This window comes from Podarcis gaigeae (assembly GCF_964106915.1).
Source record: "Podarcis gaigeae genome assembly, chromosome: 6".
NCBI classification, from domain to species: Eukaryota; Metazoa; Chordata; class Lepidosauria; order Squamata; family Lacertidae; genus Podarcis; species Podarcis gaigeae.
In genome coordinates this window covers 20990850-21018322 of record NC_139682.1, presented here as the reverse complement: position 1 = coordinate 21018322, position 27473 = coordinate 20990850, and the positions used below count along the sequence as shown (strand labels likewise).

Here is a 27473-nt window from a genome sequence, read left to right as displayed (position 1 = left end):
TACAATGTGGCTTGGATATGGAATTTCACAAGCTATCTAACACAGAAGACATTTCTTCTCGCTAAGGTTAAGTGTCTAACAGCTAGGCTTCTTTTAAAAAGGGAGAACCCATTCTGGAAGCTTAGTGTCTAGCTACTGTTCTAGCTCCCTCCCACCAGACCCCTCTTCCATTCTGTGGCAGAATAAAAAGATAATCAGCTACAAGCAGACAAAAACTGTTATAAAAGATCAAAGCAGAGTGAAGTGGTTTAGACACTAGTCAAAGCCCAAATGCTAATGTTTCAAATGAACTTGCAGTGAACCATATTGTGTATGAAATCATTTTGATCCAGCTCCAACGCTGTATCATCTGCACGTCTGTATTAATGATATCACCCCATTGAGGGAACAGATGCAAATATCAGAACACATCTGAAGCCAGCTTTGTTTTTCCAGAGGAAGCAGAATCTGATAGGACAGTCTCTCTATTTGCAACCTCCCTATCTAATGAACAAGATACAAAAGAGGTTGTATGTACATGGTGGCAGGGGCTGGGGTGGGGAGAGAGGCAGAAAGCCCAAGCTTTCGTTTCCAATTTCGCTGCAGCAATTTGAACCACAACTAGACAAGCTGCTGTGCAGTTTAAAAAGCTGCCTGCCTCTTCAACAGTGGAAACTGTAGCTGGAAAAACCAAGGATCAAAGGTCTGGCTGTGCGCAAAGTTCTCTACCACATGCTTATATCTCTTGTTTGGATACCAGTCCTATGAAGTACAGAGAAGAGAATGTGTCAATTTCAGTTTCTCCGTTTCACATTTTTCCAATCTCAAATTCTCTGCATTTCCATGTCAGTTTGTAACTTTGTTTTCTAAGAGTTCCCTTTGTCTTATTTTGAAAGCAAACCCCTATCAAGTTTCATGAACCAGGAAGGAAGAAAACAGGGTTCAATTTTTCCAAAGCATTTTTAGTGCCAGTGCTGATGAAAATACTTATGAACATTCAATTTTAAGAAGTGCTGCAAAAAAATCCATGTTGCCACTACCTTCCAAATGACAACTATTCCTTGCAAAACCTCTAGCATGAAACAAAGGCTTTGAATTTATCACTGTTTTCATTCCAGTGGAATGGGGAAAACAACACACCCTCATTATCCAAGTTGCTTAAAATGTTATTTGCGACACTCCAGGAAAATTAATTCCAGGAACACGCACCAGGGCATTTCATATATCTGGTTGTTTTAATAATCTTCAGAGAGATATAAATAGATAGCATGCTCAGATGAAGACTCTGGAACTTAAAGCAAAGTCATCTTACCACAAAAAGGAGAAAGTTAAAACCAGAGCATGTGTAAAATTGTGAAATAGTGGAATTATTATTGATTGGGACCATTTGTCAGAAGAAGGGATTGTCTTCAAGAGAAGCCACGAATCTGACACAACCCCATTTAAGGCAACAGACTCTGGACTAAACCTTTTCCCTCTTCACAGAACCAAAACAACTTCTGCACAGAGGAGACTAGCTTTCAAAGACTCCACCTAGCCAGAGAATGCTTGACCTTTAAACATTTCGATATTGTCAGCAACCAATTTGGAACAAGTCTCCTGAAACAGAGAGGAGCATGTTCTACACAGAGCAATTGTTGATCTAGTCTTTTGGTTGGAATGAGATATATGACCAGATACTCATACTATCATGGGCTTTAAGAGGTAAATATTCACTCTCATGACAGAAAGTGCCAGGCTTTGGGGAGAGGTGTGTCACCTGATGCAAGGAACTACTAACTGGGCGACCAGTGCTGAAATCCCCACTCAAACATGAAACTCACTTGGGTGACCTTGCGCCAGGCCCAGTCTCTCAGCCTCACAGGGTTGTTGTAAGGATAAAATGGGGAGGGGCAGAAGCATGTTTTTGGAGGAAAGGTGGGATACATATGCATACATAAACAAACAAACAAACAAACAAACAAACCAATATTCTCAAGCTCCAAGACCCAATAGGAAAACCAGCTATCATTATATGAGGAAAACTGTTACAGTAGTGAAAGGTTGACACCACAACTCAGCAGCACTGGGGAATTGTGTAAGCATGTCTTTATAGAACTCACTTGTCTAAGATGAAAATCTCAAGGCTGGTTGCTGTTCAGACTCACTGGCTCTTGAGGTTGATCTCTTTGCAAAGCTATGTGGTAAAATCACATGGCACTGCAGTTCCCTCCTCTCTTACCTGCACTCTTAAGATTACGCACACCTCAGATTTCTTTCCTGGGATTTCTGCTAATATTAAAGCCCAATTCCTGTTCTTACCTGCTACCTGCTCTGCCTTGCCTGCTTAACTGCTGCTTATTTGACTTGAAAGCTATTGTGATTTAACCGTTACAGTGCCAGACTAGAACTGGAGAGATATTGGTGTGAATTCACACTATTTCAGCTTGATCAACCTCACAGGGTTTTTGTTGCAATAATAATAATAATAATAATAATAATAATAATTTATTCATACCCCACCTAGCTGGGGTATAAATGCCCAGCCACCATATAATGAGAGGACGCTGCCTCTAAAACATACTGCAAACTACCCTGAGTTCCTAGGAGAAAGGCTGGGATTACAGTGTAAATAATAATTTATTTAAGGCACATGACTCAGTGTGAATACAATTTACCAACTGGTAAAATTCTTACAAGGGTGTGCATTAAGCCACAGTAAAACAGTCATCTGAGTCCATATAAATACACTGGAACCTCGGGTTATGTACTGTCCTCTTTACAAATGCTTCAGGTAACGAGCTCCGCTAACCCGGAAGTAGATGCTCCTGGTAGCGAACTTTGCTCCGGGATGTGAGCGGAAGTCGGGCACCAGTGGTGTGGCGGCATTGGGAGGCCCCATTAGCAAAAGCGCACCTCATGTTAAGAACGGTTTCAGGTTAAGAACAGACCTCTGGAATGAATTAAGTTCATAACAGGAGGTACCACTATAGCCAAATTACCCCTGGTGTGTGCTCTCTAACACTACAACATTTTAGTCAATGGTATCATCATGTCAGTTTTACTGTTTCCCCAGATTTCTAATCATGCACAAGAGTGTAATGAAATTCTCTTTACTACTTGGCAGAATACTACACTGAGTAGACACAATTACCATGTTATCATACATCTTCTATTAATATGTGGTAATGTCCTCCTTACTACATCTGGCTAGATGAGGCCATTAGTCAAGAAGTCGTCTGGTCACCTACGCAGGTTCAGAGACAATATCAAACAGCCAGTCAGATCATGGGAAGTTAAAGGTAACGGTAAAGGTACCCCTGCCCGTACGGGCCAGTCTTGCCAGACTCTAGGGTTGTGCGCTCATCTCACTCTATAGGCTGGGAGCCAGTGCTGTCCGCAGACACCTCCGGGTCACGTGGCCAGCGTGACAAGCTGCATCTGGCGAGCCAGCGCAGCACACGGAATACCATTTACCTTCCCGCTGGTAAGCGGTCCCTATTTATCTACTTGCACCCAGAGGTGCTTTCGAACTGCTAGGTTGGCAGGCGCTGGGACCGAACGACGGGAGCGCACCCCGTCGCGGGGATTCGAACCGGCGACCATGCGATCGGCAAGTCCTAGGCACTGAGGTTTTACCCAAAGCGCCACCCGCGAAGTTACCACTTGGTAAAATAGTCACCTGTATTCATACAGGCAAGAACTCTTATTCTTGGTATTTTGCCAGACAGCATCACTCTCTTCCCTGAACAAATGATTGCTGTGATTGCAAACAATCTGTCTGGAGCTGTTCCAATGCAGTCTTCTGGATCAGACTTCCCAGCCCAGGGAACACACATAAAGCACCCATTTTGCATGTACATATTCTCCTGTTGGATTAGGGGTGATGATTTGTTTGTGCTAAGTCTCAACTGAAAATCTGTCTTGGCACATTCATCTGAACTCTAAGAGGGGCTATGTGCACTTATAAACCTTTCTCTATTAGTCAGCATTAGCTGCTTCGTGCTCATTTCTGTGTCATTTATTGTGCACTAAATGGAACAATTCTTGCTTATTAAATAAAAACGAAAATCCAACAACTGATAGTAAAAAGAGAGAGAGAGAAGAGCTTAATTTTACTAAGCCAAATATCCTAAAATTATTTGTTCAAACTGATGGGAAGTCTCTTTAGGATAACAACCACTCAGCATAACATCTTCATCTTGAGTTCTCTCTCAAACTGATTGCAAAGATCAAATACCCTTAAAAAAATCACCAGAAAGAAACCAACTACAGATGCCTATGTACAACTAAAATATAGAGAATTCTTAACTGTACACAAGCTATCATTTCAATGGAACAAAGAAGGAGACTTTCCCCTTACTGGTATTACAGCACTAGCTCTGAGCTGACAAAAGTAGATTTATTACTATACTAACAAAGATGGTGGAGTTGCAGTTGGAAATGCATCTCTCCTGATTCCACTTACTTTATATACCTTACTACTGTAGTCCATGCACTAGTAACCTCAATACTGGATTACTGCAATGCACTCCACTTGGTTACCACCAACACATGATACCATCGAAAGAACTGAAGTGACTTCCCATCTGCTACTGGGCTCGGCTGAAGGTACTTGCCTAACCTGGTATACCCCAGCTCAGTCATTGAGATTATTTGGGGAAACACTATTAGTTGTCCCCCACAGACCAGAAACACAACTTATGCTACTGAGTCATGCAATCAATGTAGTGCACCCAACACTGCAGAATTCCCTCCCATTAGAAAGCATGCAGGCACTGTCCCTACTAAGTTTCAGATGCCAGGTGAAAAGAAAATTAATTCAGGAAGCCTTTTCACCATGGATGCTGTTCTGATGTTTTATTCATGTTCTAAATTTTGTATGTCTTTATTCGAGAACCAGATGAGATGAAAAGTGGTGTGTGTGTGTGTGTATGTGTGTAGTCCCACATGGATACTGGAGTTCTGAAACATCTGGTTTAATCTATTTTATTCTTAGAGGAGACATTTTAGAACACAGAAAGCAGAGTTTTCTTGAGTGTGCTGGAGATAGGGAGCATAAAATGTTCACATGCAATACTAAGCTTGATTAAACCACAATGTGTACCAGCACACACAGCCAGAGAACCCTCTTTACAGAAGCAAGGGGTTGGCTTAATATTCTTGCTGAATCACGGATGATTGTTTCTTTTCCCCCAACTAACCATGGATTGCTGCCCAGCCTTGAACTATGGTTTGTTGGTGGCTTTGTAATAATGGTATCTTAAGGTGAAGCAAACCATCAAACCTGGACCGTAGCTCGATGCTAGGGCATCTGCTTTGCATGCAGAAGGTCCTAGGTCCAATCCCTGGCATCTCCAGGTAAGGCTGGGAGATACACAGGACCATTAGACTATTGTTCCATCTAGCTCATTATTGTCTACAGCACTGACTGGCAGAAGCTTTCAAGATAGGAAACTTTCCTAGTCCTTCCTGGAGATACCAGGGACTGAATCTAGGACCTTTTGCTTGATGCTGTATTGTTTTTAATATTCAGTTGGAAGCCGCCCAGGGTGGCTGGGGAAACCCAGCCAAATGGGTGGGGTATAAATAATAAATATATTATTATTATTATTATTATTATTATTATTATTATTTGCATACAAAGCATGTGCTCTGTAACTGAACCAGGGCCCTTCCCTAAAACAGCTAAATACATACTGTGCCTAACTTAAAGGAACTGGTTGAAATACGATCTTTTTTATTATTATATGATGTTGTCCTAACTCAGTTTAGCATATTTGCAAGAGAATGCATTTACACCAAAGTGCCACACTTATTATTCAATTCTCAGAGCTCACCGTTTTACTTCAAATGGGTCACAAAGAAATCATCTGCAATTTAATTTTCATGTAAAAATCCATTTTCTGAATGAGTGAAACCAACACCATCCACATACAAGAAGGAGGCATCATCAGGATTGTGGGAAATTCAAGATTTGCCGAAGAATTTTTTTTTAAGGGGAGGGGGACTCTGATTGGCGGTGGGGGGTGGGTGGAAATCCCCTAAAATAGGTCAGTAAGGACAGAACATGCTCAGTGGTCATAGAACACTGAGTGCCTGTTTGGGGTGGATGGAAACCTACCAGGAGAAGAAGGAAATTCCTTGGAAAGGGTATGATGGGCAGAAACCTGGAAATAACCACTGTGCACTACAGGTTTCACTTTTGTTTCTAAATGTGGAACAATGGAACAAAGAGGCTGGAAGGGGTTTAGGGAAAGTCAACTGCCTTAACAGATCAAAAAGAGTATCCCAAGCAGAAGGCAGGAGCAATCTAAATAAACCTTACTAGAATTGCCACCAGCACAAGCAATTTGCTTAGAAAACACATCCATATCCAATGTTACTTCTGGTTATGAACGCTTCAGGTTACAAGCTCCGCTAACCCGGAAGTAGCTGCTCCTGGTTGTGAACTTTGCCCCAGGATGTGAACGGAAATCGTGCGCCAGAGGCACACGCGCAGTGGGAGGCCCCATTAGCGAAAGTGCACCTCAGGATAAGAATGGTTCAGCTTAAGGACGGACCTTCAGAACAAATTAAGTTTGTAACCAGAGGTACCACTGTATAAACAAGTAGCACACAATTGCTAGAATACTTTATTTAAAAAGTAGGCCTTGCACAAATAAATTTGCAGTGGAGTTGAGCCAATGCAAGTATTTTTCTTAATTTAAAATGTAGTCAAGACAATGCATCATTCTATTACACAACAAATAGTCTTCAGGGTCTGCTTTTTAAAAGATCATGTAGGAGACACTAATGTTTTGCCCAGGCTACAGAATTCTGGCAGCAAATATCCAACAAGTTTAGAAAGCAACTGAGTGTTTCATTATCTCCTTAATCACACCATAAAAGTATAGCCTACTTCCAACATTTCTGCTTTGTGGTGAAAAAATATATTGGCTATATTTTTGCACATACCTACAGGAGGGTGGGGTGTGTTCAAAACAATATATCACTTACTTGGGAGGAAAACATGCAATATCCACCTCATCGTGCCATTTCTATTCTCAGAGCAGCTACCTGGTAGATACTGACCTAAAAATAAAAATAAAGAAAGGTGTCAGAGTACAGTATGTCTGATGGGTTCTCTTGTCTACATACATTTGATGTACTGCCTTCTATCATTGCTTGTGCTAATGTTCCACAATTTGAGACCTGCTGCTCCTGCTTTGCTGGAAGCTATTAAGGACTATTTGTCTTTTCAAGCTAAATATTCAGACGTATTATATAAACAATCATTCCTAAACTACAGCCCAACTTGAGAAGTGCTTAGTCTGCAGAAAAATCACCTCCTGCTGAGCATGCTTAGGATTAGCAGCCACACACCCTTTCCATATATTCCATTGTGTGCTGTCGAAGGCACACTCAGAAGAAGTTGCAGCCAATTCCAATAAATACCCAGTACCTGGATGCGGGGTAGGGGTGGCAAGTGGCCTGGGTGGCAGGTTAGTGGGGCTGTAAACAGCATGCTTCCTGCCAACCTAGCAGTTCGAAAGCACATCAAAGTGCAAGTAGATAAATAGGTACCGCTCTGGCAGTAAGGTAAACAGCATTTCCGTGCGCTGCTCTGGTTCACCAGAAGCGGCTTAGTCATGCTGGCCACATGACCCGGAAGCTGTACGCCGGCTCCCTCGGTCAATAATGCGAGATGAGCGCCACAACCCCAGAGTCGTCTGCGAGTGGACCTAATTGTCAGGGGTCCCTTTACCTTTTAAACAGCATGCTGCCCTGCCTCTTATGATGACACAGATGCAGGAGAGAGAGGAAGAAGTCTGGTGTGCTGCAGCACATGCTCAGTGACTCCTCTCTCTGCATTACTTCTCCTCCATCTGTGCCTTGCGCAGAACCCAGAGTGAAGCTAACAGAAGAAAAGGGTTTTCATAAGGATTTTAAAAAGAAATTGCATATCACTGCAGAAATATGGAAAACTGAATTTAATATGGGGGGGTGGGGAGAGAAGAAACAGACAGGACCAAAACTGATGGCTCCTTCCACCCCTACTTCCAGGATTGCTTTTCCCACTTGCACCAAGAGAGGAAGGAGCAGTGACAAGGCAGTGTGTACTAGCTAAACCACAAGAAAGGAGAAAATCTGGCTTATCCTTATAAGCGAACATGGCCAATGAATTACTCAGGTGGCCAATTCTCTTCAAGTGTTGGGAAGAAAATCTGGGAAGAAAAATAAGAGTGTCATATTTAGGGTGGCACGCCATGCTGCTCAACCCATACTAGGCAGACTGCAAAATTGTATTTTGTGCTTATGAAGAAAAATTCAGGTAACCATAAAATTCAGTTAAGCCACAAGGACAGCACAGCAGTAGTTGTACAAAGTAGCCCTCAGTGGCCTGCTTTAGCCATCCATCACTATTATTTGCCTGAGGCATGGGAAGAGATTATTCAATTGGGCAACAGCAGGAGTAAGCAGAGACCAACGCTTAGCACCAATTCCTGAATCTCTTGAGAAGAAAAGAACCAGACAATGATGAGATTAGCAATTGTGTGGGAGTATCAGTGAATGAACTATGTTCCAGAGCCAACTAAGGAATCACTCAAATATGGGGAGGGGGACTGCAAAGATTAATTATTTAAGGAAAAATCAGCCCCCTCTACAGTTCTCATCTAACTGTCTGCCCTTTTCTCAGCTGTCACAATAAACTGAAACATTGGTAAACCACTTCTCATGAAATCATTGTTTTAAAAATATTAGTTATCTTGTAAAGTTTAATGAAGTCCCCACATAACCATGTATGCTTAGGGAATGTGAGGAGCAATTTCCTATGGATTTCCAAAGTGATTTTGAAAGAAGAGATGCATGAAAAACAAAAAAGGGTACCATTACCACTTTTTAAAAATACAAGGTTTCAGCTGCATTAAGATACAAGCTGTGGTGTGCAAACTCTAAATCCTCTCATTAGTTTGAGCAGATTTGTGCTAAGAACATAAAAACTGCTTTGCTGGATCAAACCAAGGGTCCATCTAGTTCAGCATTCTCCTTCCATCAGTGGCCAATTGATGACATTTGCATCATACCTTTCCCCTTAAGATGCTTCACTTAGAGGCATTGAATCAGCAAATTCTTATTGAAATAGTAAAACAGAGAGCAGAGTCACAGGATTTCCAGAGCCAAAGTCCGTACTTGAGGAAAAGTAAACTCCAAGCTACAAGGAAATCCCTGTGTGAAATGCCTAGAAATTGCTAAAGGGGGGATTAGTTATCACTATAAAATGATGTCATTAGGTTGCAGTCAATTACGCCAAAACATGATGCTATTTTGTGACTAGTGAGCCTCAGTAATTTACAGTCATCCAAGGTGTCCCTCTAAGACACAAGTGTCCTGTAATAATGGCATGTGCTGCCATGAAATAGAATGCTACCCAGAAGCAAAGTCTAGGCAGGTACAGACAAAAGCAACAGAAGATCTATAACTCACAGCAGCTTGGAGAGGACAAAAGAAAAAAGTAATGTAAAGAACTAAACCAACATGATACTTAATTATCGGACTGCTGAAGCTCATTAGATGATGCAAGCAATCAATTTGCTTATTTCTGCATGCTGAAAATGATATGTTCCTTGTTTGGAAAAGGTCCCAAGTTCAATCCTAGGAGAGCTAAAAAAAAAAGTCCCATCTGGTCTGACACCCTGCAGAGCTTCTGCCACTCAATGTTGGCAGCATTGAGCTACATGGATTACTGGTCTGACTTAGACAGCTTCCTGAGTTACTATCAGTGGTAGCTGGTGCCCATTGGGACAAGTTGGGCAGAGATCAACAGCAGGTAGCGCCAGAGACAATGACAGGCAGAGTCAGCTAATTCTGGTTTTGCCCCTATCTTTCCCTGGGCTGTGTTCTGCAAAGGAGCAACACTGAGACTAAGGAAGAGGAAGCCCTGGAACAGGATACAAGGAAGAAGACAGGCAGATGGGAGCTGGCTGAAGGCAGGCTAAGATTGGTGGGGACCCATTTGCCCTAATGGACCAACCTCTGCTTGTTACTATGCTTATACCTGTGCCACAATTACTCGTTTTTGGGGAGAGTTTAAAGACGGGAGGAGGCAGCATAAGGCTTTTTCACATAGCATCAAACCAAATTTTGGTGCTATGTGTGAAAAAGCTGATTGACAAAATGAAGTAGCTTATGGGAGGGGATGGAGGTCAAAATGGGAACTTAATATACTCTGGTTTCATTTGTGCAACCCACAAGGTGCAGTACTGAATCAAAATCAGGTATCTGTAATAAAGCACATGGTTCTAAATCTGCCAGAGTCCTATTCAGAACGGACCAAATGAAGGGACCAAGTAAATGAAACAGATTAAGTGTCAAAATGACAAAAGTACACAGGATTCTCAAATGCTGAGTGCATTTTGTATTCTGTCTTAATGGAAACAAATAATGAGAGTTCGCTATTGGAATATAGTAACTTGGGAACCACATTATGAAAAGCCTTCCCATTAATTAGTGTCTGGTGGAAGAAGCTCAAAAATGAACCCGAGAGTGGTATGCGCACAGGATGGACACCCAACCATCAAGCAGACATCGAGACAGTAATCACAATTAAGTATTTTCCTACGGTAAAAGTCTGTTCAGATCAAGCCAGAACAGGACTACTCTTGGCTGATTTGGTGCTGTGCAATTCTGCTAGCCACATGCAATATTGAGGTGTCAAAGCACTGCCTGCACCCATCAATCACCCGCCCAAACACTTCGGCTCAGTGATGAGCACACTCCTCTCAACTTGATTTGGAATTAAGTTAGCATTTTCAAGTGAATCTTTGGAGAACACTTGGGGAGGGGAATCCTCCCCCCACACAAGTGCTCTACCACTGATTCATAATGCTTTTGCAAAGTAATCATCTACAGTCCCCTCACTATTGCAAAGCCATTTTAACAAGCATCTTGGAGCAGATACAGTCTGTGGCAAATGAGGTTTCTGAAAAGTAATGAAATTTCTTCACATTTGAGGTTACATCAAAACATTGTTTTGTATTTGTTTGTTTCATTTCTTTTTAAGCAAACAATGACAGCCCTGTTCTCTGTCAGTATCACGGCATGAATGGATTAACCATTTCCCCCTGCACAATAGTCCCAATATATCTCACACACTCCTGTCCCAAACTGTTAATTGCTCCAGGAGGAAAGCTCTATTTCTACTTTAGTAACTAAGTTTGGTCAAGGTAATACATGCATTATTATCCCTTTCTTTTCTGTAGTGACCACAAAGCCATTTTGTTTCTTCCAGATAATTTCATACTGGCTTATTATTGCCTTTAAATCTTTTTATAAATAAACACCTGAATTTCTGCAACAGTGTGATTATTGTCAGCTCCCTAAAAGTGGCTCAGTAATACTAAAAGGTAAAGGACCCCTGACAGTTAAGTCCAGTCACGAACGACTCTGGGGTTGTGGTGCTCATCTCACTTTACTGGCCAAGGGAGCCGGTGTTTGTCTGCAGACAGTTTTTCCAGCCAGTATGGCAAAGCCAGCTTCTGGCGAAACCAGAGCAGCACACAGAAACGCCGTTTACCTTCCTGCCAGAGTGGTAGCTATTTATCTACTTGTACTTTGACATGCTTTCGAACTGCTAGATTGGCAGGAGCAGGGACCGAGCAATGGGAGCTCACCCCGTCACGGGGATTTGAACCGCTGACCTTCCGATCGGCAAGCCCCAGGCTCACAGGTTATCCAAGCTAATGTTATTCCACCTTGGTGCATACTACTTTCTCCAGGAAGCATTCTTTAAAAGTTAGCTTTCCCACATGTAAGGCATGTGTACATGTTCATATGTTTTCTGACACTCTGCCAGATCTGGCAACACTGTCCACACCATAAAAGACAGAGTTTTCATACCACCAGTCCTATGAAGTTGTCTGGGTTGTTCTCACAATGTATGGACAAATCTGGTTCTTGATAAAGCACAGTGATTTCACTGACCTTAAGCAGTTATTCTACAGAGAGAAAGCCAGTAAACGAAAATGTAGTCTTGCTGAATGTTGTGATCTGTTGCAGATCCTTTTATCTCCAGTGAGAACTGGAGGGAAGCTTTTCCCATTGGAGCTAAGATTTAATTGGATTGCCCAATGACCCCAGTTTTCCTCAGGTAGGTTTGCTGTTGCACATAAATTATTTAATAGCAACCATGATGTGAGCTTGCAGTTTAATCCACTGTGCAATTATTTAACCAAACATTTGGCAAATGACCCATGGCTGTTAATATGAAAAACATGAAGAGACGGGTCCAGAATTGTTCAAGAGATTATAGCATGGGAGTTAATTGGAGTTATGGCACTTCTTTCTGCAGCGCAGTGCTGGAGCGCTTGTTTAACAAAACCAAGACAAATCCCAATTCAACAGGAGTGCTCAGGGAAAAAAAGGTAAAAGGGACAAATCAAGTATGTAAAATAGTCTTGGGCATTCTTCACTGATGTGAAAAGAATATAACGAATGCTTCATTGCTCAAAGGGAGAATATTTCATTCTTGCCAGGGGACAGGTTTACAAAGGATGATATTTACATTTTCCTGCAACCTCTAATTTTCCCATTCATCATTTGCCAGAGCCTGAAGAACTTATGCAGTGCGTGGAATGTTTGCATATGCTTAATGATCCTTTTACCAAACAAATGCCTCAGATGCAAATGAGGAAATTAGTTAATATTGCTGATGCTACTACTTTAGATCCATTAATATCGCACCACGTCTCTGATTTACACAGGCCTGGATAATGGCGTGAAGGCACAAGATGTTACAACTGCCTAAGCCAAGCAGATCTGGCCATGTTAGCTGCCTGGATAGGAGACCACCTGAGAACTATGTGTACACCATTCTCAGCAATCTGGAGGAAGGATTTAAGTGAAACAAACAAATCCTGCCACAAGTTAGGGAGAAGAAACCTTCCATTTGTGAAACTTGTTCCAAGTTAGAAGATCAGGGTCACACAATGAAACACAGTACACAAGCTAATATAGCAAAGACGTAAAAGGATGGGAAAAGACCACAGCTCAGTAGCAGAGCACAAACTCTGCATAGAAAAGGTCCCACAATCAACACCTGACATCTCCAGGTAGGACTGGGAAGGACTCCTGCCTGAAACCCTGGAGACTCTACTGCAAGTTAGTGTTGACAATAATGACTAGATGGACCAATGATCTGACTTGGTACAAAGCACCTTCCAATGCAGGCTCAGCCTGTCCATGAGGCAAAGGCAGCTGCCTCGGGCAGCAGAATCCCATGGGCCTGCCGTGCTGCCAGAAAAGCAAGGAGATGAAGTGGTGGCAGCTTCTGGTAATATCATCTGCACTGCTGTCCCCATATGGACTGAGATGTAGGTGAAGAGGTGCCTTGCCTTCTCAGTTATGATGCTGAGACATTGGGATGACCTTCACTATTTGGTCTTATCACTATTTGAATTCTGCCATGCAGAAATGCATGGCGCCTTTGAAAGGTACAGCTAGAAATTACTAGTGTTACTGAATGGGGAAGGTTTCTTGACTGGTATTTGTATTTTGTGTCTGCTGTTTGCTTCAATGTATTTTACTCTTCTTCTATTAGTTTAACGGGGTGAGTTCCCATTGCTAGGTCCCAGCTCCTGCCAACCTAACAGTTCGAAAGCATGTTGAAGTGCAAGTAGATAAATCCTGTGGGAAGGTAAATGGCATTTCCGTGCGTTGCTCTTGTTTCGCCAGAAGCGGCTTAGTCATGCTGGCCACATGACCCAGAAAACCTGTTTGCAGACAAACATCAGCACCCGGACAAACGCCGGCTCCCTCGGCCTATAGAGCGAGATGAGCGCCACAACCCCAGAGTTGTTCATGACTGGACTTAACTGTCAGGGGCCCTTTACCTTTTACCTATTCGTTTAAAAGAATGTGTTAACCACTTTGAGTTCTGAAGAGGAAGAAAAGTGAGTCATAAAAATAAAATACTCATTTTGTACAAGCTGCAAACTATTATGCAGCTCTCAAATCAAGACATACATGTGCCACAGGAAGCCTAAAGGATGTACAATGTCTTTCCTGAACCATCTCACCTGGTGCTAGAAGTTAGGACCTCAATGAATCTCCACTTGTTGCTTTATTAAGTGATAGTGCTTCAAGCCAATCCAGCCTTGCTAGCGACTGCACCCCTGCTCATGTTCCTCATCACGCTCCCACCCCCATCTCTTTACCAACCCCACCCATTCCACCAACTCCCCTTAGACCTCAGCAACTTCCCACTCTCCTTGGAGCATGAGCAGTGAACCATTTTGTCTCCATGGAAACATTTTTATCTGGACTGACCTTGTGGGACCCATTTGATCTGTCAGTCTCATGATGACACAAGGATATTGTGTGTAAGGTTCTTAAGCTGGGACTTCAAAGCACCTTAAAAGGAACCCCAAGGAGGGGTTTCCCCCTTCATTTTAGAAGGGGCTTCCATGGAATCCCCTGCAAAGAAAGATGGAGGAATCTCTCAGTAGAAAATTATGATGCATACCCCTTTCTCAATGAAGGAGGGGTATACATCAAAATCCCCACTCACACTCAGAATTGAATTTTCCCATCATGTGAATAGGGGTTTCCATACAGCTCTGAATGGAATACCCTGCTAAAATGATTAGAGGGGATCCATTTTAGCAGAAGAACCAGTTACCCATCCCTTCTTGTTTTAGGAATGTTTGCATGCTAAAATGTTAAACCTTTTAAATGGAGGTGTCATTTTAGTAGCAGTTTCCATTCAGGTTTGCATGGAAAACTCTGCTAAATTGATGGAGGTGGGAGATGACATTTAGCAGGTGATTGTAATGCAAATGGTTGTGAGTCCAGACGCATTAACATGTTCAGGCATGGAGTGGCAGGCAGAGATGGATGTGGGTTGGAGAACAAGAGGAAGACATGGGGGTGGGGGTGAGACCAGGAAGCATAGGCTGGAGGAGGTGTGTGCCTCTCTCTCTCAAGATACATCTGCTCTGGATGGGGAAGCAGGATTCTTGCCAGCCCTCCTCCCTCTTGTGGAAAGGAACACATTAATGGAATCCAGGGAGGACATCTGGAGGGCCAAAGGTTCCCCACACCTGATTCAGAGGTTATTTCAGGTGTTCAACACATAAAAGCCCAGCTTGGAGTTACAGGTCAGAGAGTGTAATTAATTATTACATAATCATCACTGTGCTTTTCTCTGTTTCATTTTCCTTTGACCTCACTGCTAACTGTTCTCCCCCTTGCAAAACCATGTGTACCTGTAACTCAGGATAACTTTTCATGAATCTGATGAAGCAGATTGTAGTCTACAAAAGTCACAATAAATTTGTTGTTCTTTTAGGTGCTGTAAGACTCTTTGCTGTTGTTTTCCAAAAAGATGTGGTTCTTGTGCATCACCACTTCACTTTAGGAGCAAAACAGCACAAGTAACTAGGGATTTCTCTGAAGAAAATATGCTGGCGACAAACCAACCTCCAAAAGCACAACATATCTGGTTGTATGATACAAACTTAATTCATGCAATATATTTTTTCCTTCAACAAGGATAAGAATACATGTTGTTGTTGTTTAGTTGTTTAGTCGTTTAGTCGTGTCCGACTCTTCGTGACCCCAGGGACCAGAGCACGCCAGGCACTCCTGTCTTCCACTGCCTCCCACAGTTTGGTCAAACTCATGCTGGTAGCTTCGAGAACACTGTCCAACCATCTCGTCCTCTGTTGTCCCCTTCTCCTTGTGCCCTCCATCTTTCCCAACACCAGGGTCTTTTCCAGGGAGTCTTCTCTTCTCATGAGGTGGCCAAAGTATTGGAGCCTCAGCTTCACGATCTGTCCTTCCAGTGAGCACTCAGGGCTGATTTCCTTAAGAATGGATAGGTTTGTTCTTCTTGCAGTCCATGGGACTCTCAAAAGTCTCATCCAGCACCATAATTCAAAAGCATCAATTCTTCGGCGATCAGCCTTCTTTATAGTCCAGCTTTCACTTCCATACATCACTACTGGGAAAACCATAGCTTTAACTATACAGACCTTTGTTGGCAAGGTGATGTCTCTACTTTTTAAGATGCTGTCTAGGTTTGTCATTGCTTTTCTTTTAAGAATACATACCTGACACTGAAGAGTACTCTGCAAAGTCTTTGTGTTACCATTTAGTGTGTGTTTTTCTCAACTTGGAGCAAATCTGTTAAAACATTTCCTGTAGTGCACACATTTTTATACTTGATTCAGTGAGGCTTCTTTACATTAAAGAGAGGTGGGGGACTCCTTCAGTCCCTTTAGGCTTAGCAAATCTATATTGTGCTTGTGTTCGTGGCAGCAAAACACCCTTATCTAAAGCAGAAATACCAGTTAATGTACATACATTAACTGGTATTAATGTGCATACACCTTTACTAGCAGCAGACACTGCCACCATTACAGGGGCTGGTATCAGTGCAGAGGCAGCAAGCTGGAACAAAAAAGTGTTCCAAGGTTACAGCTGGCATATTCCACCAGAAGGCAGAGGATGCTCCAGTGGCAAGTAGAGGAAGCAAAGTGTGAAGGTCAGATGCCCACTGTGCCAAAGACAGGCAGATTTCAAACTGAAATGTTAAAAGAATGGGGAAAGAAAGAAGGAGAAGCTCAGTGTAGCAGCAGCTTGACTGAGGGTGCCAGACACTTGCTGAGGATGTTCAGACCGAGGTATCCTAGCAGTGGAAAGTTCACTCTGAGAAACTACAGTTGTTCCACCAGTGTTTCCCCACCTTCTGTTTTGGGTTGCAACTGACAATTTGACAGTGGGAGAAGATTAATGCATTTAGATTTCTATTTGCATATTTTGTATCCATATATTATATTTCCAAGTATATTCTTCGCCTGTAAAAATCCATGCGGATTGCAGTTTCAGTGGAGTAATTATTTTTGTCACGTAGGTTACACTTTGCAATTTTCCAGTACAGATTTACAAACCAGCTTACAAGGAACCATGTGGCAAGAAAAGTTCATTTGAACAGCTGTTTTCAAACAACCAACACTAAAGTTCTAGCCAAAGGAAGTTAGCACGCCAGTGGGTAACCATTCTTGTTTTATATAATTTTTTTATTATCTCCCCTCCCCGCAATTTAGCCTGTATGCAAAATAATGTCTCACTTTTCTTCACCTTAACAAGTCTCCAGAAACAAAAAGCATCTTCTGAACAACAGAACCTCAAGCTGCACATAGTATGCACCTGGCACAGTGAGATATGGAGATCTGAAAGTAATAAGAGGATTCTTAGTCACAGTCTAATGAAAGCACAACAACAATCTGCCTATTACATAGTGCAATGCAAAAGCTCATCTGCATTTTGAGAGGCCTCTTAATATTCCACAAGCAAAGAATTGCTCAGTCCCTGAATTTTACAGAGGAACAAGACAGCAGCAAAGCAAGAATTAAAAGAAAAGCAATCCAGGAGTCTACTACAAAGTGCAATATTTACTGATTCCACTCTGCACAAAAATGTATCGTAATCCTAAAAGTGATTAAAACACCTTTGTTGCTACATAGGATTAAAAGCTTGCCTACCACTGACAGATCAGAAACAGGATAAGATGCAGAGACTACATTAAATACACCTAACATACAATGGGACCTTGCATGTCTCTGATCTACAAGCTATTCCGTCTCTAAGCCGTACATTTTTACTAGGCTTTCTATGTCACTGTTTATTTTCTGGAATACCCCAGAAGATGAGATGACTACAGCTTGGAGCTCTGCATATATTACAGCTGATATATGGTGGGGAACCTATGGCTGGGCTACAATCCCCACCACCCCTGGCCACTCCCCACATGATCACATTCAGTTGCAATGTGAAATCACTAACCATAATTTAAATGGCTCGAGTAGCTTTCATGCATGCGACTCACCTTGGCTTCAGATGGTGGCTTGTCTGGAGAGAAACACACTGCAAGCACCAGTCCAGATGTAATACTAAGCCAGATGCTCTGTGGTTCACTCCCCCCCCCCCAAATAAGCAAAGCATGAGAGTTTGGGTGGCATGCACAAACACACAGTTTGTGCACAGGTGAAGTTGTCGAATCATAGTTAATCACAGAACCGTAGGTTTGGAAGGGGCCCAACAGTCATCTAGTCCAGGGGTCAGCAAACCTTTTCAGCAGGGGGACAGTCCACTGTCCCTCAAACCTTGTGGGAGGCTGGACTATATTTTTTTGCGGGGGGGGGGAATGAATTAATTCCTATGCCCCACAAATAACCCAGGGATGCATTTTAAATAAAAGGACACATTCTACTCAGGTAAAAACATGCTGATTCCCAGACTGTCCGCAGACTAGATTTAGAAGGCAATTGGGCCAGATGCAGCCCCAGGGCCTTAGTTTGCCAACCCATGATCTAGTCCAACCCCCTGCAATACTGGAATCTCAGCTAAAGCATCCAAGACAGAGGACCACCCAGCCTCTGATGAAATACCTCCAAAGGGAGTCCACCATCTCTTGTGGGAGACTGTTCCACTGTCAAACAGCTCTTACTGTCAGAAAGTTTTTCCCGTTATGTTTAGGTGGAATCTCCTTTCTTGTAAATTGAAGCCACAGGTTTGAATCCTACCCTTCAGAGCTAGAGAAAACAAGCATGTGTTAACTTCAGAATGTGGTATATTAATATCAACACTGAGCAGCCTAAGACAAAACAAGTCTGGTCCTTGATTCAAGTTGACTGTGGTATAAATTTAAACACAACACAACGCAACTGAAGGTGGTAAATGCAATGAATTAAATTCAGTTGGGTGTGTGAACTAAGAGATTAAACCCAGTGGGTTTTAGTGCACTGCTTTCTATGAGATAAGGTATGCCTAACACATATCAGGCTAGTAAGGGGGTTAAGCCACAGAAGACATGGTTTTTGAAGAGGGATTTGAAAGACACGAGAAAAGCGGCATCATTTTGATGTTCTGGAAAGGAACCGTAAGCATAAAAGAGACAAAGCACTTTTAAGGAAGAGATCTTTGGAGTAGATGAGGGCAAAAAATATGGAGTAACATAGGCCACAGGCAAGGGTTGTACTGGATGGACAACATGCTAGCACATGCAGCTCAAAAGCACCCATGGCACACCTACCCCGTTCTTGCTGCACCACTGATGTAACACACCATAGTTCTCTGAAGTTTGTGGCTTCTTATCTCCAAATAAACCGTAAGTATGAAGCAAACCTTGGTTACCATTCATGGTTTGTTTGGGAGAAACCAATGGCAAGCCTGGGTTCAGATGACATGAAAAGCCTTGTTGCATTAATGCCTTGTTTTGTCCATGGCTTGGGAGCAGCAGGCTTTAGGGGTTAAATATGACCCTCCAGTGTTCTCTCTTTGGCCCTTGGAACTCTCCCCAGGTCACCCTCCTCTCCCAACCTGCTTTGCTCATCTAGTAATTCTGCATAGCTGGAATGTGTCTGATAATGTATTATGCTTGACTGGGTAGAGGATAGAGAGGGGTGTGTGAGTGTGTGTAGAAAATTGTCTATGGCACGAAGACTAGTTTCTGACTCTAGCTCCACCTACCTGTTGCCCACAAAAGGCTGTTCTGAGGGGGAATGTTCCCCACCCATTTTTAATCTGTGGTTGGCATACAGACCACAGCACTGTGTCTGTAAAAGCCTGCCACCATGTATCAAGTTCCTCCTCCCATTCTCTATTAGACCAATTTCTTCAACCAAATAATCATTGAACCACTTTGGACTCACTTTTATTGCTTTAATGAAGTTTCTCTCCACACCCCTACTATTCACTGGCAATTTCCAACCTCTTTCCCCATTCCTCCCTTCCCCAGTTCCCTCCTTCCCCACCCTTGTTGGAAACTAGATAGCAAGTTCTCTGGGTCAGAGATGCATAACTTTGATGCTCTGTGTTGTATAAACCCAGTACTGTTACCAAATGTTAAGTAGAAGGAGACCTCACAATTTCTCTGCGACATAATGAAAGAATATATGACATTCTGAACCACAGAGAACATTAAAAGGGATGGAAGCTTCCCCCAGATAATTCAACCCACTTCAGGACATCCTACAGTTCTGAACGGCTGGCTTCAAACATATGGGAGCTTCTAAAAAGTGCTTCCACGTGGCAGCAATCCAAGAAGAGGGAGGCAACATTTAGAAGTCCTTACACCATGTGCTTTTCAGATCTGGGAAGCATTTCCAAATTGGTGCCACTTGTTTCTAGTGGCAGCTGGCAGGCACTGGCATGGAAGCTTTCTGTATGAGTGAAATAACACTGGTCCCAACCCAGAGGCTTGTGGCAACATAGATAAAAGAAAGAAAAAATATCTCCATTTCCCCAGTCCAGATAAAGTCCAGTCCAGTCCAGATAAATCTGAGAGGAATAGTGGTGCCTCAGTGCCTGTGAGGTAGGCACTGTCTTCCAGTGTGTGTATGTCTGTGTGTGTGCTTTAAAAACTTCTTAAATGGCCCAGTGCTAAAAGGAAGCCAAGCCAGGTGGCTGCAGCTTCCACCTTATTTTCCAACCATGCTTCTGGGCTCTGCCACCAATCATGCTACATCCAGAAACATTGCAGGGCAACTCACGATGGTAGCAATTGCAGGAATTCAGCTCTGCACTTCTCCTATCAATGCTGGGCTGGGTCATTATTAGTTTTAAGTACTGACACCTACTGCTTATTAGTAAGCTTGCCAGGGGGGTGCATTAGCCCAGTGTTTCCCAACCTTGTGCCTCCAGATGTTTTTGGCCTACAACTCCCATCATCCCTGACCACTGGTCTTGCTAGCTAGGGATGATGGGAGTTGTAGGCCAAAAACATCTGGAGGCACAAGGTTGGGAAACACTGCATTAGCCACTATAGTGGTGATGGAGGGTCAACAGAGAATCTTGCCCAGACCCCACTCAAACCTGGCATCACGTAACCTCCTTTTAATTTTTTCAGGCTTAAAATTCCCCATGTATATTTTCCTGCTATAATTGGTTTGGTGTTTTTTTTTTTTTTAACATTTTTTATTGTGCTTTTTAGCAACTGCAAATCATCACAAAAATCCTGGACTGAAGGGCAGTACAGAAATGTTTTAAGTAACACATTAAAATAGTACTTCAGATTCAGCCATGTGCAACCCACCTGATGTAATTCACAGGCTTGTTTACACATTGCCTGAAAAGTGATGACATCCTGGAGAAGTATCATTTCTAGTAACACAATGAGATACCCAAGTTTGTAACCCTGAAACCATCAACCCACTATCTACACTGGCAAGGCAACACAGGCTGACTCAGCCAAATATGTATCTTAGGTCATTTTCCTAGATCACTTGTGACTTCCAGCTTGGACTACTTTAAAACGTAGCCTCCTGGCCCAGGAAGTGACTAAAAGGATTAAATATTGCACTTTATAAGTTGTTTGCTTTGTCTTTAAATATGTCAGTGGAACAATGTACACAGCAAGGGTGAAAAAAATGTTTCAATTCCACTTTCTCTCTTTCTTTAAGGGAATTATTCTTGTACAGTACTAGCAACTGGACTCTGTAGCGGTGGATTTCTCTATCTGGTGTTAATTCCCCGGAACAGGTGGAAAGCGCAAGTTGTTAGAGGGGGTGAGCCAACAGAGCTGTCAATCACAGTTCTCCACCCATGGCTTCACACCAAACAAAGCATGCAAGAAATTTTTTCATTGTATTTCTATATGCAGAACAATCCCTTGGCAAGTCCCTCACCCTCCACTTTCCTCTGGCGTATAACAGTGCAATCCAATGTGTACTGAGAGTTAAGTCCTGCTGAATTTTATGAGATGTGTATAGGATAAGAGACCAGTGATATAGATAGGAAAAACATTGGGAAAAACAAGAAAGCTCTGCCATTGTATATGCACTGGAATATCCCAATCAGCACAAGAGTACAAGAGATCCTTCAGTTATAGTCTAATAAAGTAATTCTATATTGTTCCTATAGGTCATATACAACAACTCAACAGAAATGCTGAACATAAAAAGCCCTACTAAATACGTTCTGCAAACACATGTGGCAAAGTGTACTTTTATCCCTCCCTCATTGCTTGTTCTTCACACAAAAGTCTCAGAATACTTGGACGTTCAGGTCAGTATGCTGTGTCTAAGAAATTCAGGCTTACCTGAGAAATAAACCCTATTGTACTGTTTGGGATTTACTTTTGAGTATACCTGCATAGCTTTGCATTGTCAGGCTGCGAACCAAGGATGCTTAACTCATATTTTGTTTTTGTTTTTTACTTTCTTTAGTATTTTGGTTTTATGCCTGTTTTTAGACAAACTGCACAGGAAGATGGTGGACAAACCTTCATCAGTGTTTTTAAAACAGGGGCTGGATACAGCAGTGAATTATCTGCCTCAACAAAGGGTTGGACAAGAAGACCCATCTAACTCTACAATTCTATGTGATTCTTACCATAAGTGTACACTGCTTTATGCACCTGGAGTAGAAAATTGTATATATTGAAACAAAAACAAAACAAAATTACTAGAAATAACAAACATTTCGTAGGTGTGCCATACATTCATCTGTTCCACTTTGTAATTCCACAACTGGTAATCCTCAACTGAAATGTGTGAACCAACTGCAGTGAAACAGTTTATGAAGAAGTGATATGGAAGTTTTGTCTTTGATGTTTTGATCTGGGTGGCTCCTTCCCACTTTTGCATCACTTCTTGATGTTGCAGTCATCAGGTGATGCACATGCATGTCCAAACAGGCCTTTAATCACACCCAGATCTGTGGGAACCCATAGGTTTCTTGACTTGGTGGAACAATGTCATATTGACATGCTCAATGTCTTGACTCCATACAACACACTAGGATGCAACTCAGGTTAGCTAGACAAACCTGATGCTCACAATCTACCCTTAATCATCACTGGCTAAAATTACCTTATCACATAGGCAAATCCATTCAGCAACCTTGGAGGGTATATGAAACTAGCCTGTGTGCTGGGTCAATGCTTTTCAATCCCTGCTGGCTGAAAGCCATTTCTCTATCTTGAGCGCACTGGGTTCCCCCACCCCAACGCTTAGTGTCAGCTCACAGGGAACAACCACAATCACAATGAATTTACATGCACCTGTTGATGCAGTCTGCAGCATATATACAAGTCTCAATAGATTGTGACAGAACAACATCTCAAATGGTATGGTGTACGGGCTGCAACCAGGATTCAAACCTGCCAAATACTGACACGACAGGAGGCAGGCAAAAAGCACTCTGCATGGGCTTCTGCATCTCTTTTTTTAATATTAATTTAAATGTCCCTCACATTACTAAGACAATGAGGAGGGTGGAGACCTGCCTACAATGTCCTGATACAACAGTTGGGGTCTGTCAACCAAGGCTGCAATCCTATACTCTCCTGACTGGAGAGGAAGACGGAAAGCAATGGGTCTGACTTCTGAGGAAGCATTGATGGATTTCTGCTGCTTAAGACCTCGAAGGCTGTATATTGTCTCCCTGCTTATTTAACTTATATGCAGAATTCATCATGCGAAAGGCTGGGCTGGATAAATCCCAAACCGGAATTAAGATTGCCAGAAGAAATATCAACAACCTCAGATATGCAGATGACACAACCTTGATGGCAGAAAGTGAGGAGGAATTAAAGAACCTTTTAATGAGAGTGAAAGAGGAGAGCGCAAAATATGGTCTGAAGCTCAACATCAAAAAAACTAAGATCATGGCCACTGGGCCCATCACCTCCTGGCAAACAGAAGGGGAAGAAATAGAGGCTGTGAGAGTTTTTACTTTCTTGGGTTCCATGATCACTTCAGATGGTGACAGCAGTCACGAGATTAAAAGACGCCTGCTTCTTGGGAGAAAAGCAATGATAAACCTAGACAGCATCTTAAAAAGCAGAGACAACAAAAACCCGTATAGTTAAAGCTATGGTTTTCCCAGTAGTGATGTATGGAAGTGAGAGCTGGACCATAAAGAAGGCTGATCGCTGAAGAATTGATGCTTTTGTATTATGGTGCTGGAGGAGACTCTTGAGAGTCCCATGGACTGCAAGAAGATCAAACCTATCCATTCTGAAGGAAATCAGCCCTGAGTGCTCACTGGAAGGACAGATCCTGAAGCTGAGACTCCAATACTTTGGCCAGCTCATGAGAAGAGAAGACTCCCAGGAAAAGACCCTGATGTTGGGAAAGATGGAGGGCACAAGGAGAAGGGGACGACAGAGGACAAGATGGTTGGACAGTGTTCTCGGAGCTACCAGCATGAGTTTGACCAAACTGCGGGAGGCAGTGGAAGACAGGAGTGCCTGGTCCATGGGGTCACGAAGAGTCAGACGTGACTAAATGTCTAAATGACTAAACAACAACAAGACCTCGAAGGGGGAACCTGCCTGGAGGAGAGCTGGCCAGGAAAAGCCAGGTCTTTCTCAGCATTTCTCCTGAACCTCGTCTAAAAAGGCACCACAGCGTGCCCAGAGGCGGGAAGCGAAGATCTGGCCTTCTCTCGCCCCACTGTGAGAGAAGGCAGCAGCAGCAGCAGCGCGCCCATCCCGGCCTCGGTGCCTCAAGTGCAAAAACAAGGTCATATTTCCGAAGCGAGGGCGCGGGGCTTCCTCCCATCCAGCCGAGCCAATGAACTTACCTCAGGCGGCCCCCTCCCCGCCGGCGAGCGGGCGAGTTCTTCTCGCAGCCGGGCCAAGGCGGCGCTTGTTGGACTCGCCGACTTAAGTGGACGCGAGCGGAGACGGAGGCGTGGCCGGCGGCGCTTGGCCCGGCAACAGAGCCCGAGCGAGCGGCATGGGCGCCCCCTCAGCCCGAAGCGAAGGTCCGCGCGAGCCGAGGCGCGGGCCAGGCAAGGCGAAGCGGCGCTCGCGCCCTGCAGGACCACACAGCTGCTTCTTGGACTCGCTCCCGCCCTCCCTGGCGGCCTGCGCTGCGCGGGGGGCTCCCGGCCAGCCAGCCAGCCAGAGAGCGCGCGCGGGACGCGCCGGAGGAGAGAATACATTGAACCATCTGTTGCAAAGCACCTCCTTTCCTCCGGGGCTGCAGAGGGGCCTCCACGTCCGACTCCCTCTCCGCCCCCCCCCACGCCGTCGCCCCGCGGACCCATCCAATCAACGGGGGTGGGGAGGGAGGGACGCCGGGAGAAGCGGGATTATCTGCACAGTCACGTTTCGCGCCCTCCTCCCCCTTCTTCCCAACTTTTGTATCCACCTGCTAAGTCCAGCCTGCTCTCCCAGCCCCCCAACCCCTTCCCCAAACCGCGTGGGTTTGGAGCTTCGGGGTGGCCGGTTTTGCCAAACGGGGAAAGGTTGAGGAACTGTGGTGCCTCTTCTTCATGCCACGGTCCACATCCTAATATATATAGCCTTTTCCTCACGCGCTCAGCAGCAGTTTAAAATTAGCCCCCCCCCCAAAAAAAACCCCACACCTAACGAGAAGGCAAGCCAGGCACGTATATCCAGCGCCTCTTTTATCAGCCCTTTTCGTTGTCCAGCTGCGTTTGCGTTTCTTGCACGTCTGACCTCAAAAGCACATTCTTCCCCTCCAAGAATTCCGTGCCTTATTGGTTGCAGGGGGTTTCTGGGAAGTGAACTGGGTTGTTGTGGGTGACTGGGAATTGTTTACTCTGCCAAGTGCAGCGCCCGGATTTTTATTTATTTTATTTTTGTAAATTTATTTATTTGGTTTTTCAGTTTAAAGTTTTACAATCACATAGCCAACATACGTCATAAAAACAAGATTCCATAGAATCTCCTGGACTTCTGCATCTTTTATAATAATCCAGATCTTTACATCTCAATTATATCCAAAATTCACCATTAAACTACAAGTGTTACTCCAATACTACAGACGATTTTAATTGTTTACAATGATTTTTAAGATAAATTATATTCCCCCCCCCCCCCATTCCTCATTAAAATTTTGGTCTTCCTGATTTCCGATTCTTCCGGTCATTTTTGCCATTTCGGCATAATCCATCAATTTAATCTGCCGTTCTCCTCTGGTCGGGACTTTATCTTCTTTCCATCTCTGGGCCAATAATATCCACACAGCCATGGTCGCATACTTAAACAATCTTTTCTGCTCCATTGGGATTTCGGCACCTAGAATTCCTAAAAGAAAGACTTTGGGGTGCCTGGAATTCTTTGAGGGAAGGAACATGCTTCGAATGTGCTTTAAATGAAGTTTAAAGGAATAGCCGGGTCTTCTGAAGTGTGTGTGCTAACTTCCTGAGCTTTAATGACGTTTACAAGAAGGGAGGGTAATTGTGGCTTTTGATTTGGAGAGCAAGGGTGAGAGCCTATTGGCCCAGGAAAGTACCAAGGCAATGGAGGTTGGTCCATTAGGGCAGATGGGCCCTGCCCCACCGATTTCAGTTTGCCCTCAGCCAGTGGCTACATTTTATTCATTTATTTCTCAAAATGTAACACTTTGCCTCTCAGCCAAGCAAATTATATAGATATATAAATACTTTTCTCATACAAAACGTCATCAAATGAATTTTAAAAAATATGGATGGGGATCCTATGGATGTTAGTAGGTGACAACTCCCGTCATCCCTGACCATTGGCCATGCTGGTTGGGATCGATGGGAGCCAGGAGTAGCTTTCAACTAGTAGAGATTGAAAAGCTTTGACCTGGTGGGCTAATTTCATACCACTCTCCAAGGTTGCAGAATGGATTTGTCCACATGATAAGGTCATTTTAGCCAGTGGTGATTAAGAATTATTTCATGCACTGGGCCTTCTGGTATGCCCAGCTAACCTGAGTTTTATCCTAATGCAATGGTGACGAAGGAAGAGGTTGAACATGTCAACATGAAATCCCATCATGTTAAGTAACTGAAGGTTCCTGCTGGCCTGCTTGGTGTGCTGGTCAACTATTGTATTACCTCCAGATGATAAAGGGCCTGTTTACCCCATTTATCTTGCTGCCTCCTATGCCTGGAACTTAATACCTGTGTGGTGTCATCTTTTTCCTCCTTGTACTGAGACTGACCATTGGTCGACCTAGCTAGCTCAGTGTTGTTTGCTGACATTTTGGGGCCTATTCGCAAACTAGAGGAACAAGCACAGTGCAACCTATTCAGTGGCAACCACTGGTCTACAATGACTGACAACAGTTCTCCAGGCTTTCAGACAGGTGACATGCCCATCCCTACCAGGAGATGCCAGGGATTGGACTTGGGACCTTCTGCACACAAAACAGTTGCCCTTCTGCTGAGCTATGGTTGGATCAGACCCAAGAGTCCATCTGGTCCAACACTGTTGCCCAATGAAAAGCAAACAAGATAATTTTCTTGTGAAGCCTGGATAGCTCAGTTGGCTAGAGCATGGTGCTGATAACACCAAGGTTGCAGGTTCTATTTCTGTGGGTCAGCTGCATATTCCTGCATTGCATTGTCCGATGCATTGTCTGGTCCCATTTTAAAGCCACCAAACAGTGAAATTCAATTAAGAAGGAAGTCCCACTGAGTTCAATGGTACTTATTCCCAGGCAGGTGTGTACAGGATTGCAGCCTAAGTGAGTGACCTTCACCACAGCTTGGGGCAGTGAAAACCACAAATTAATATGAACAATGCC

At 43.5% G+C, this 27473-nt stretch overlaps 1 protein-coding gene across 4 annotated transcripts in view; it reads right to left on the bottom strand.

Moving 5' to 3' along the window:
- The window catches only part of SULF2 (sulfatase 2), a 261932-nt gene extending 236821 nt beyond the window's left edge, over window positions 1-25111 (bottom strand). The window contains exons 1-2 of one of the 4 annotated variants that reach the window (XM_083746188.1): window positions 24890-25111; window positions 6958-7032 (exon numbers count right to left, since the gene is read on the bottom strand). The gene's annotated coding sequence lies outside the window, so the exon portion shown is untranslated. Of the gene's footprint in view, window positions 1-6957; window positions 7033-24528 lie in introns of all 4 variants that reach the window. The other 3 variants (XM_083746187.1, XM_083746190.1, XM_083746189.1) reach the window with 3 other exon arrangements.
- Window positions 25112-27473: the final 2362 nt, after the last annotated feature.